Source organism: Symphalangus syndactylus, chromosome X, assembly GCF_028878055.3.
Source record: "Symphalangus syndactylus isolate Jambi chromosome X, NHGRI_mSymSyn1-v2.1_pri, whole genome shotgun sequence".
NCBI classification, from domain to species: domain Eukaryota; kingdom Metazoa; phylum Chordata; class Mammalia; order Primates; family Hylobatidae; genus Symphalangus; species Symphalangus syndactylus.
Genome location: NC_072447.2, coordinates 29,829,625 through 29,840,352, shown reverse-complemented (window position 1 = coordinate 29,840,352; position 10,728 = coordinate 29,829,625). Strand labels below are relative to the sequence as shown.

At 41.6% G+C, this 10,728-nt stretch overlaps 1 non-coding gene across 1 annotated transcript; it reads right to left on the bottom strand.

Moving 5' to 3' along the window:
- Nucleotides 1–3,192: 3,192 nt before the first annotated feature.
- Nucleotides 3,193–3,332, bottom strand: LOC129476582 (small nucleolar RNA SNORA7). The gene has a single exon (XR_008655010.1). It is a non-coding gene; the product is annotated as a small nucleolar RNA SNORA7 (small nucleolar RNA).
- Nucleotides 3,333–10,728: the final 7,396 nt, after the last annotated feature.

The following is a 10,728-nucleotide window of genomic DNA, read 5'->3' as shown; positions in this document are numbered from 1 at the left end:
AGTAGTACTCAGAGGAAAATCCATAGCCATAGCTGGATTTAATTGACGGATATGGGTCTTTTACAATAAAATACCACCCTTACAAGGAGGGAGAAATGATGTGTTTCTCAAAGTGCTGCAGAAGTCTCATTGTTGATGTTTTCCTCGTTGCTTTGAAAATCCAACATTTCTATTTAACACCAGAGTCACCCAATCTAATTCTGCCATTCATGATTTTCGAGGAATGGGGTGGAATTTGGGGACTGAATTTATGAAGAGGCAGCATGGTAGAGAGGAAAGCCCTGACATCAACCTCTGGGCGGGGCATCGATTGGCATCTGTGGAATGCCCACCGGGGAAAGATTCTTTTACACTCATTATCTTAATTCTCAGAGCATCTCTGAGGTTTTGTTGCAACTTCAGCGTTCTTTTTTAACTTTTATTTTAGGTTCAGGGGTACATGTGCAAGTGTGTTATATAGGCAAATTATGTGTCACGGGAGTTTGGTGTACAGATTATTTTGTCACCCAGATAATAAACATAGTATTTGACAGGTAGTTTTTCGATCCTCTCCCTCCTCCCACCCTCTACCCTCAAGTAGGTAAGAGGAAGCTCTGAAGCTCTCCTGGGATGTTCACCCGCTGTGGTGAGAGTCAGGTGAGGCCCTTCATGGAAGGGTACCCTTTGTTTACCAGAGAGAAAAGAGTCACGTTTGTTTCCTGAATGAAGATAGTCTGTCTATGAACCAGGTATCCTAGCCCCAAAAAGGTGGAAAGTGCATGCCAAGAAAACCTCTAGACAGGACTCAATTCTTCCCATGATGCACCTAACCAGAGAATCGCAGAAGGGGTCAGGTAGGATTCCAACTTTGAGTCAGCAGAGGAGACATTCTTTTGAGGCAGAGCCTGGAAAAAAACAACGAATCCGTAGATTTCCATAAATAACTGACAGGAGACAGGCGACTTCTATGAAAATATTAACCCAAATGATGGGTGTTAATCATTAAACCTTTTAGGTGGTGGCTTTGTTCTTCTTCTGATATTTTAATCTGGGTCACAGAGTGGCTCAGGCAGCTTTAAGTGCAGAGTGGGTTTTTCTTCCTTTTTTGTTTGCGTTTTGCTTTCTATTCCAAAAGGATGTTGTGACGTCTTTTCCTGGTAACTGGTATTCTTTCTTTCTTTCCTTCTTTCTTTCTTTCTTTCTTTCTTTCTTTCTTTCTTTCTTTCTTTCTTTCTCTCTCTCTCTCTCTCTCTCTCTTTCTTTCTTTCTTTCTTTCTTGTCTTTCTGTTTGTCTTTCTTTCTTCCTTTCCTTTCTTTCCTTTCTTTCTCTCTCTTTATTTATTATTTATTTTGAGACGAAGTTTCACTCTGTGGCCCAGGCTGGAGTGCAGTGATGAGATCGTGTTCAAGCAATTCTCCCGCCTCAACCTCCCGAGTAGCCACGATTACAGGTGCCCGCCACGACGCCCAGCTAATTTTTGTGTTTTTAGTGGAGACAGGGTTTCACCATGTTGGCCAGGCTGGTCTCAAACTCTTGACCTCAAGTGATCCACCTCCCAAAGTGTTGGGATTACAGGCATGAGCCACCATACCTGGCCAGAAATTGCTATTCAGGCGGAACTCTGTCAACCAGGTAGTTAGCTTTGAAACTTAAAAATACATTAACATGGGCCAGTAAGAGAAAAGGCTGGACAATAACCACTGTCAAAACAGCAATAAAAATAATATTAAAAAACAGCAATAAAAAACCTAATTTTGCATCCAGCTCTGTTCCAAGCAAAAATAAAAAAACATAAACAAAATCAAACCAGTTTTCTGTTGTTTGAGTGCATCTTTGACTTAAAGGACTTGTTATTTCTCTAAATTTGCAGATGTGTTGAGGCTTGAAATTTGAGCCTGTGACTGTTTTACAAGTTCCGAAAGAAAATATTAAACCACCTAAAATGACAGAGAGTAAACTTTCAGTAAATAATTTGGAGCCATTTAGTTGTAGATCTGTTTTCTGTTCATTCCAGTTGCATAAAATATTAGGAATCACTGGGCTCTGTTTGACACATTTTGTCATTATTGCCACTCTTTCGAGTGCTCAATAGCCATCTATGTGTAGTGGCTGCCATATACAGACACAGAACATTCCATCATCACAGAATGTCCCACTGGACAACGCTGTTCTATAGCATTAACTTTGATTTTCACAGCTACCTGATTTTTGGGTTGATCAAAACCAACCCCTTTGCAAGATAATGTTTTTAGAGTGAGACAGAGCAGCTCTGGGAACTAAAATAGGAAGTGAAGTACCTGAGTGTTCATTTTGAAAAAACTGCTTTCTAATAACACTTTCTTTATTGCTGGGCCCTTCTGCATAGTTATCTTAAGCTTGAGTAAATCATTCCTAAAGACCTCATTCTAATATTTTATTAAAGCAATAATAGACTAAAATGGAAATTATTAATAAAACGGTTTTTATTATTTACAGTACATGCTAGAAATATGAACTGATAACACAACTAGTATGTGTCACTTGACCTATGAAACCATACGTGGGATATAAAGATATGTTCAATTTTATACATTTATTGAGTACCTGTTATATGTCAGATATATGCACAACAGGTGGCTAAACTGCTATAGACATTCTTGTACATGTTTTTTCTGTATGCTTTCTTTTTCTTGGGTATTTACTTAGGAGTAGAAATTTGGGTCGCAGAGTATACATATGTTGAGAGCTATTATCTCTTTCCTTATCCTCTTGTGAGTTGTACACCTTCTAATTAGTATATGTGCTCAATTTCACTTATGCATGGAGGTTCTTACTTTGAAATGTTTTGAATGCCCTAGGAGAAATACGCTATGTATTTCAATGCACAAGCTTTCAATCTGTTCACACTTGCCCAAGATAAGTTGGTTCCACTGGCAGGATACCCAACTCAATCTAGAACTACATCAGTCCTGTTCTGATCTAAATAGCTTGGGGCTTTCTTTTGTGACCAAAACTGGACCCCTACCCAGCCAGCTCAAGCTCTTGGTTTTAAGAGGAATCAATGAAAGGACAGATCAGGTTAAATAATCCTCAAGATCTGAAAAACAATTTAAATATGTGTTCTGGTGAGAGTTGGCTAGCGTCTTCATTTTTAAAAATATTGTATTTCTCTTTTTCTCAGACCTATGTTAAAGAAGAATCATGGAAGGAGGGTTTCCTGTCCAGGGATTGAACATTGTTGCAGAGTTTCTTCCAATCACCAGCTACTGAGCAAGCTGGGAATGAAATGGGTACCTCTGCCAGATTTGCTTTTCATCCAGTTTCCAACGCTGGCAGAATACTATCCACTCTCTAGATGCCATCCTGGGAGGTAGGATCTTCATTTTTATCTGCTGCACTGAGCTAATCATTGTTATCTACACTTGAACAGGCTCATTCATCATCTCTACATTGTGTTAATAAGCCTTCCCTATCTGAACACCATGTACCAACCCCTAATCAACAATAGTCTTTCTTGATTTTCAAGTTCGTAGATTAGAGGTCTTTCTGTGCTTCTGCTACTTAAGCAGGGAAAGGGACCAAGGGGAGAGTGAAACTCAAATTTATTTTTCCTTATATTTATGAAAGTAACTTTGAGGAAAGAGAATCCTAAAATTCTTCACCGAAGTGAGGATTCAGATTTTATCTGTATTTCAGCAAGTTATACTTTTCCTACCTGAAGTTATTACAGATAGTACAAGGGGACATCTAAAGCCAGTTCTTCCTTCATGCCCAAGGGCGTTGTTTCACTGCAACGTAAATTAGTTTGAAATCCATCCTGGCTGGGCACAGTGGCTCACACCTGTAATTCCCAACACTTTGGGAGGCCGAGGCGGGAGGATCACTTGAAACCAAGAATTCAATACCAGTCTGAGTACAAAGTGAGACCCCATCTCTACAAAACATTTTTAAAAAATTAACTGGGCACGGTGGTGTGCACCTGTTGTCCCACCTACTTAGGAGGCTGAGTAGGAAGAATCACTTGAGTCCAGGAGTTCAAGGCAGCAGTGACCTATGATCATATCACTGCACTCCAGCCTGGGTGACATAGAAAAACTCTGTCTCCAAAAAAACAAAATCCATCCTATGAGCAAAATAGCCATTAATGACATATGAGACATTCCTTCTAGTTTTCAGTAGTCAATAAGAATGCCTACCCTCACAGACAGTGGTGGCTTTAGATTTTCTTTGTTGATGGGTGGAGAGATTATACGGGACTTGTGTTGAAACTACATTTTGGCAGCAAGCTCCCCTTTCACTGAGATCTCACATTTATATGGAGTGCCTACGAGAGAAGTACTGATGGAACTTATCATGGGTTAAATTCTCCCCAAACCATCCCCTGGGGCCACCACTGTCTACATACTTGCACTTTACTTGTGTGTAGTTGCATGAAAAAGTAGCAGCCAACTGCATAGGTCACAGTGACATAAATGATGGCTGTTGTTAGGCCCACGGTGCATAAAATTTCCCAAGCCAAAATTGGAATATACAAGTGACAACTTGAGTGTCCTTAGGAAATGCTCTTCATGGCATCTGTAGACCAATGGAGAAATTGATGGTGAACACATGTTACAAAGGAAAAGAACTACTAACTACCTTGATAATGATATGATATGGTGGGGTGGGATGGGGGGACTTCTTTATCTTGGGTGGTCAGGAGAAGGCCTTTGTGAGGAAGTGCCATTTAAGCTGGGACTGGATTAACAAAAAGGAGCCTGTGAGAGGAAAAATGTTCCAGGCAGGAAGAGTTGGTTCTTGGCCAGGTGCCCTGCATGGAGGGACATGCTGATCTTGCTGCCAGGCAGTATGAGTTGCAGCAATACTGGCTGTCAAGGCGATGAGTGATGAGTGCAGCTTAATGAAGCAGGATGTGTTTAAGATGCAATTCAGATGCTGGGCTGGATTCCACATGCACTGACATAAAGGAAGCTGCACTCCTACATGAACAGCCTTTTCCTATGGGAAAGGGCACCACATAATGCAAGATGGGATTGAAAATAACTTTGCAAAGAGACTACCTCTCTCCAGTGTGGTGGGTGGATGGAAAACACCAGTAGCTTGGCAAATGGGTTAGCTTTTAAAATCTGCCTTCCAGAGGTCTTTTGGTTCCAAAGTGAGACTGAGTGAATTAAAAATTCTGGAGGGTAGCTGTTATAAGCTGAATCTTGTCCTCTACCCTCCCAAATTCATATGTTGAAGTTCCAAACCCCAGTACCTTAAAATGTGACTGTATTTGGAGATAGGGTCTTCAAAAAGGTAATTAAGGGAAAATGAGGTCATGAGGGTCAGCCTTAATCCAATCTGACTTTTGTCTTTAAAAGAAGAGGAGGTTAGGACACAGATGTGCACAGAAAAAGATCACATGAAGACAGGGAGAGAACAGCTATTACAGCGCAAAAAGAGAGGCTTCAGGAGAAGCCAACTCTGCTGATACCTTGCTCTTGAACTTCCAGCTTCTAGACTATGAGAAAATTAACTTCTGTTGTTTAAGACATCTAGTCTGTGGTATTTGTTATGGCAGCCATAGGAAACTAACACAGTAGAATTATCCTTTCCAAAGACGGATTCAGGGGTCTTGGACATTGGCTGTTTATTTTTCTCTTATTCCTTATTCTATAAATATTTCAGAAAACTTGAAGATACTCTGAAGCTAGTGCCTGCCTCGTAGCTGGAGAAGTTTCATGGTGGAAGGTTGGCTTGAGTACCTGTGACTGGGGAGAGAGAGGGCAGTTTTCTGAGTAGTCTGCACTTGATATATTTCTGGGGCCAAGCAGAGGCTTTGGAAGGGAACAGGATGGAGTCATTGCCTGTTAGACCCATGTCCTTAAGTGAGACAGGGCAAGACAAGGCAGCAGAGTGAGGGTGGAGGTGTACACCCCTGGAGGCAGAGCTGAGGTGGGGTGGAGGAAGTCAGTCAGAGCATGTCACCCATGTCAGGGGAAGATGCAGTGCAGAGGTCCCTGGAGGGGCCCTTGAAGGCCCCACAGGAGCATTCTGAGTGGAGAGCATCTGGACCACCACCACAGAGGACCCCTCACAGCAAGGGGAACCACAAGGGCCCTGGTCCAGGAAGAAGAATTTGGCCTTTCCTTGTCTATCTCACACCCCCATCATTTTGCTTTCCTGTCCCTAAGTGAAGAGAATGAAGCATGGGGGAGGGGGACACAGGCAGGGAGGGAGTGGAGCCCGGAGCAAATGGCTGGAGCCCGCCACTCAGGTCCCTGCTCTGGCCAGAACTGCTCGAAGGAGAGCAGCTGTAGATGAGAGGCAGGAAGGCAGCTTTGGTTAGACTGGCCTGGATGCCTCAGTAGCCGGAAGTGACAGGAAAGCCACACCATCTGCCCCAGATGCTGTCAAGAGGCGAGGAAGAAGGAGCTGACAGAGTGCCCAAAAGGAACGGTATGAGCAACATCAACTTCTTCCTTCACTGCTGTCCATGAAGCCAGCCCGTGCAAACTACGGTGCTGTGGCTGGAGCCACAGGATCAAGTGACCTCTACTGAAAGCCTGCTATGTGCTGGGCACTGAGAGTCAAATGAGGGCTAAGATCAGGAGTCAGCAAACCATGGCCTGTGGGCCAAATCCAGCCTGTTGCCTGCTTTTATACAGCTCACAAGCTGTATAATGATTTTTAATATTAATCAAAACAATAAAAACAATGATTTTTACATTTTTAAATAGTTAGAAAATGAAAAAGATTTGTCATGCCTGAAAATTATCTGCAATTCTAATTTCAGTGTCCACACACCAAGTGTCATTGGAATAGAGGCTTGGTCATTTGAGTATCTATTGCTCACAGGCTGTGTTCTTGCTAGAACAGCAGAGTTGGGTAGTCCTAACAGACAAAGCCTGAAACACTTAGCACCTGGCCCTTCAGAAAAGCTTGCTCATCCCTACAGAAGACCAGGGACCCTGATCCTACAGGAAGTCCATCTAGTGGGGGATACCTCATGACAATAATTCATTTCCACAACAAATTATGTTTTTGAAAATCTTTAAAACGTAATGTTATATATATTTTTTAGTCCTTAGAGTGAATCTGACTTTGTCTTTCATTAAAAGTTAAGCATCTACCAATTTTACCATTGAATGAAATGAACTAATTTATATGAAGTACTTGGAAGCATATAGAAAAAGCTGTTAAGTGTCACATATTATTAATCCGTACGGAATTCCCATTGTGCTATTCTATAGTTGTAGAAATCAGGATGGGCTATGTAATTTGCAGGGCCTAGTGCAAAATGAAAATGGAGGACCCCTTTTTAAATCATTAAGAATTTCAACACTACAACAGCAGAACATTAAACTATGGGTAAGACCCTCTTAAGAGCACAGGCTTGTGTAAGTGCACATGTCCCATGCTCAAGAAACTGGCCCAGATAAGAATTATATGAAGATGGACTAAATGTGACAGCAACAAGGCACTTCTTTTGAAGTGATTATTTACAAATCTTTATATTAAATGGTTTTCTTGTTATTTGCTGATTTTCCTTAAAAGTAGAATGGAAGATAGGCCAGGCACGGTGGCTCCTGTCTGTAATCCCAACACTTTGGGAGGCCAAGGCGGGCGGATCACCTGAGGTCAGGAGTTTGAGACCAGCCTGGCCAACACAGTGAAACCCCATCTCTACTAAAAATATATAAATTGGCTGGGCGTGGTGGCACGTGCCTGTAATCCCAGCTACTCAAGAGGCTGAGGCAGGAGAATCACCTGAACCTGGGAGGCTGAGGTTGCAGCGAGCCAAGATCACACCTCTGCACTCCAGCCTCAGCCTGGGTGACAAGAGTGAGACTCCGTCTCAAACAAAACAAAACAAAACAAAACAAAAAAACAGTAGAATGGTAGATGAAAAAACTTAGCTGATAGAAGAATGCTCTAATATCTATAGGTTATTCTATTTGAGGTTTTCTTGGGACTTACATAGGAAATGTCAACTCTGCAGTTGTTGGTTGAAAAACTGGGTGTTTCAACTAATTATAATAAGATTTAGGCCAGAACTACTAAAACGATGTCACAAGGATTTTACAATGTTGAAAGTAATTTCTAAGGAAGCTATAAAGTTTACTCCATTTCCCAGGTCAACTGGGAAATTTTCTCTCTCCTTCCTTCTCTTGTTTATCTACAGCCCCTGACTATTTCTCAGGTCAACTGGGAAATTCATCTGCTTAGTTTACTCAAATATCGGTTTTTAGATAATTTATCATTTTTAGCAAGAGAGGTAGAGGTCTAGCTCAGGCATGGCTTTCTTTTTCTGAGTTAAATGGTGTAGGATATATAATGGATTTCTTCCTCTACCTAATTATTCAAGGATGAATCTTGTGATCTAAAAAGGAACAATGTGCTGCTGTATCCACAGTACGGGGATTAACAGTCTTGTGCTTGTAAAACAGCAGCCCAGCGCCTATTTAGTTCTTTTGATTTCCAGAAACAAGAGCCCAATTCTTACTACTTTTTGGAGGCAGTTGGCCCTGTCTAGCGCCATTGATGAAAAATGGCAGTGGAGCCAATTCTTAGAGAAACCTTCAGACCAGGGCTTCCCACACTTGAGGAAGGGGAGTAAACGCTTTTACCTCTTTTTCATGATTTGCTTAAAGAAGACACTTGTGTCTGAGTTAATATAATTTCTCGGTAAAAACAACTGGTCAAAATGATTACTGAAGTGAATTCATCAGACCCATCTATATTTAACACCTTGAAAATGCAGGATTTCTATTTAGTTACACTAATGGTATTTTGGTTTGTTTATTAAAGACATGTCCAGCTGAATAAGTGCTTGTTGGTTAATTTTTCATTCTCTGAAAATCTTGGAGGACATTCAATGTAGTGACATTTGGAAGAAAGACCATGAAGTCACTAGTTGTACAAAATTTATAATGAGAAGAAATGTCTATCCTTTGATAGCTAAAGAAGTTAACTACTGAGCTGTGTTCTTCATGTGACTTCTCTTTTAGCACAAATTTTCTCTCTTTATGTTTACAATTCCTTTTGGCTACCTCAATCTACAGTATATTCAGGATTCTTCTTTCACTATAGTTTTTGTTATAATGTGTCTCTGAATATTTGTATCTGGGTAGAGGATGTTTCAAGGAAGTAATCTCTCTTCCTTCTTCCCTCCCTTATTAATGCAGCTCCTACGCAACTAAATGTTTGACAGGGTCTCTTGGGGAAAAATTCCAGAAACAGTGAGATGTTAACCTTTTGTCATCCATCCCCTCACTTCACAATCACTTACTGAATGGCCCACATGGGCCAAGCTTCAGGAATACAGGGGCTCACTGCACAGGAAAGACTTGGGTCTCATGTTCTCATGTCCCAGGGCACAAAGACATCTATTTGTTGATGATGGACAAAGTATTTGATAGTCTCCCTAGTGACCCTGCAACTGATCAAATTAAAACAGGTGCTCTTTGCTTGGAGATCATGAAGTTCAAATCAGGGCAGGGATTAGAAACCTTCCTGACAAAGAATGCAGACAAGCCATGTGAAATCTAGAAGCTGTTTGTCCTCCCCATGTCCTGGGTCTATTCTCACACAGGGCATGGAACTATGTGCAAATTCTGCCACCATGGGGGTTACTGGCTTCCACTTTGGTATTTAATGCTCTGGTGGGCTCAAGAGTCTGGTCTTGGTTTTCAAGAGTCTTAGCATCGCTAAATTCCTGCATGGGATGGGGCACAGAATCTAAAGGCCGCTGTAGTAGGAACTCTTTTCCTAACCATATCCCTAACCATACTGGCTAATCAAGGTTAGCTCTTAGTAAATAGTTGTGAGTGAATGAAGCATGTTTAACATCCTGGCTCTTAAACCAGAGGCCTGTCTATTGAGGTGCAGTGGACACAAGAAAACCGTGTCCCCCCATCCCCCCAATTTCTTTCTCTTTTTCACCTCAGTCCCACAGGAGGATGCTCCTATGGTGGATTTGGCACACAATGGCCAGAGTAGAAGCAGTTCCCTGTTGCCTGGGTGTTAGCTCTTGTTGGACCTTGGTTTCTTACTCTTGGGGAGGCCAAGTTATCAGTTAGTTTCTGAAAGCATCATCCAAGCAAGTAGGAAGCGCCAGCCCAGAGTGCGTCTCCATCTTCATATACAGCCTTTGCTGCCTTCGGAGCAGGGCTAGGCTTTCCCCTGGCCCCCTTCCCACAACATTGCTACTGTGGGAAGTGGGCTTATTAATTCCTAGTTCAACTGCATGTATGTGAACAAAATATAAACACATCTCTACAGGTATATTTTTATGACTGCTATTTATTGAGCCCAAGGTAACTTGTTTTCTTAAAATCTGAGATTTTACTACTCTTGGCAGCACCATCATGTAGGTGGGATGTTTAGTATTCTTCCATTAAAGAAGACCCTAAGCAAGTAAAACTATTCATCTTTTTTCCTAACGCCAATCCTGTAAGAAACGACAGAAATGGTGCTACTTAAGGCATTAGTACAGTGGATGGCATAATAACAAACATATGAAACATGTGAATATAGAAAAAAGCTAAGTTTTGGCTCTGTCATGCAATGGACAGTGCATTGGACATCTAGAAAAAATCCAAGTTTTTAAAATTTTGAATAATTACTAAGACTATTCTTATAACATATGGGTGCCAACGTCTTAAAAATTTTTTTTTTGAGACAGGGTGTTATTCTGTCACCCAGGCTGGAGTGCAGTGGTGCAATCACGGCTCACTATAGCCTCAACCTCCTGGATTTGAGCAATCCTCCTGCCTCAGCCTCCC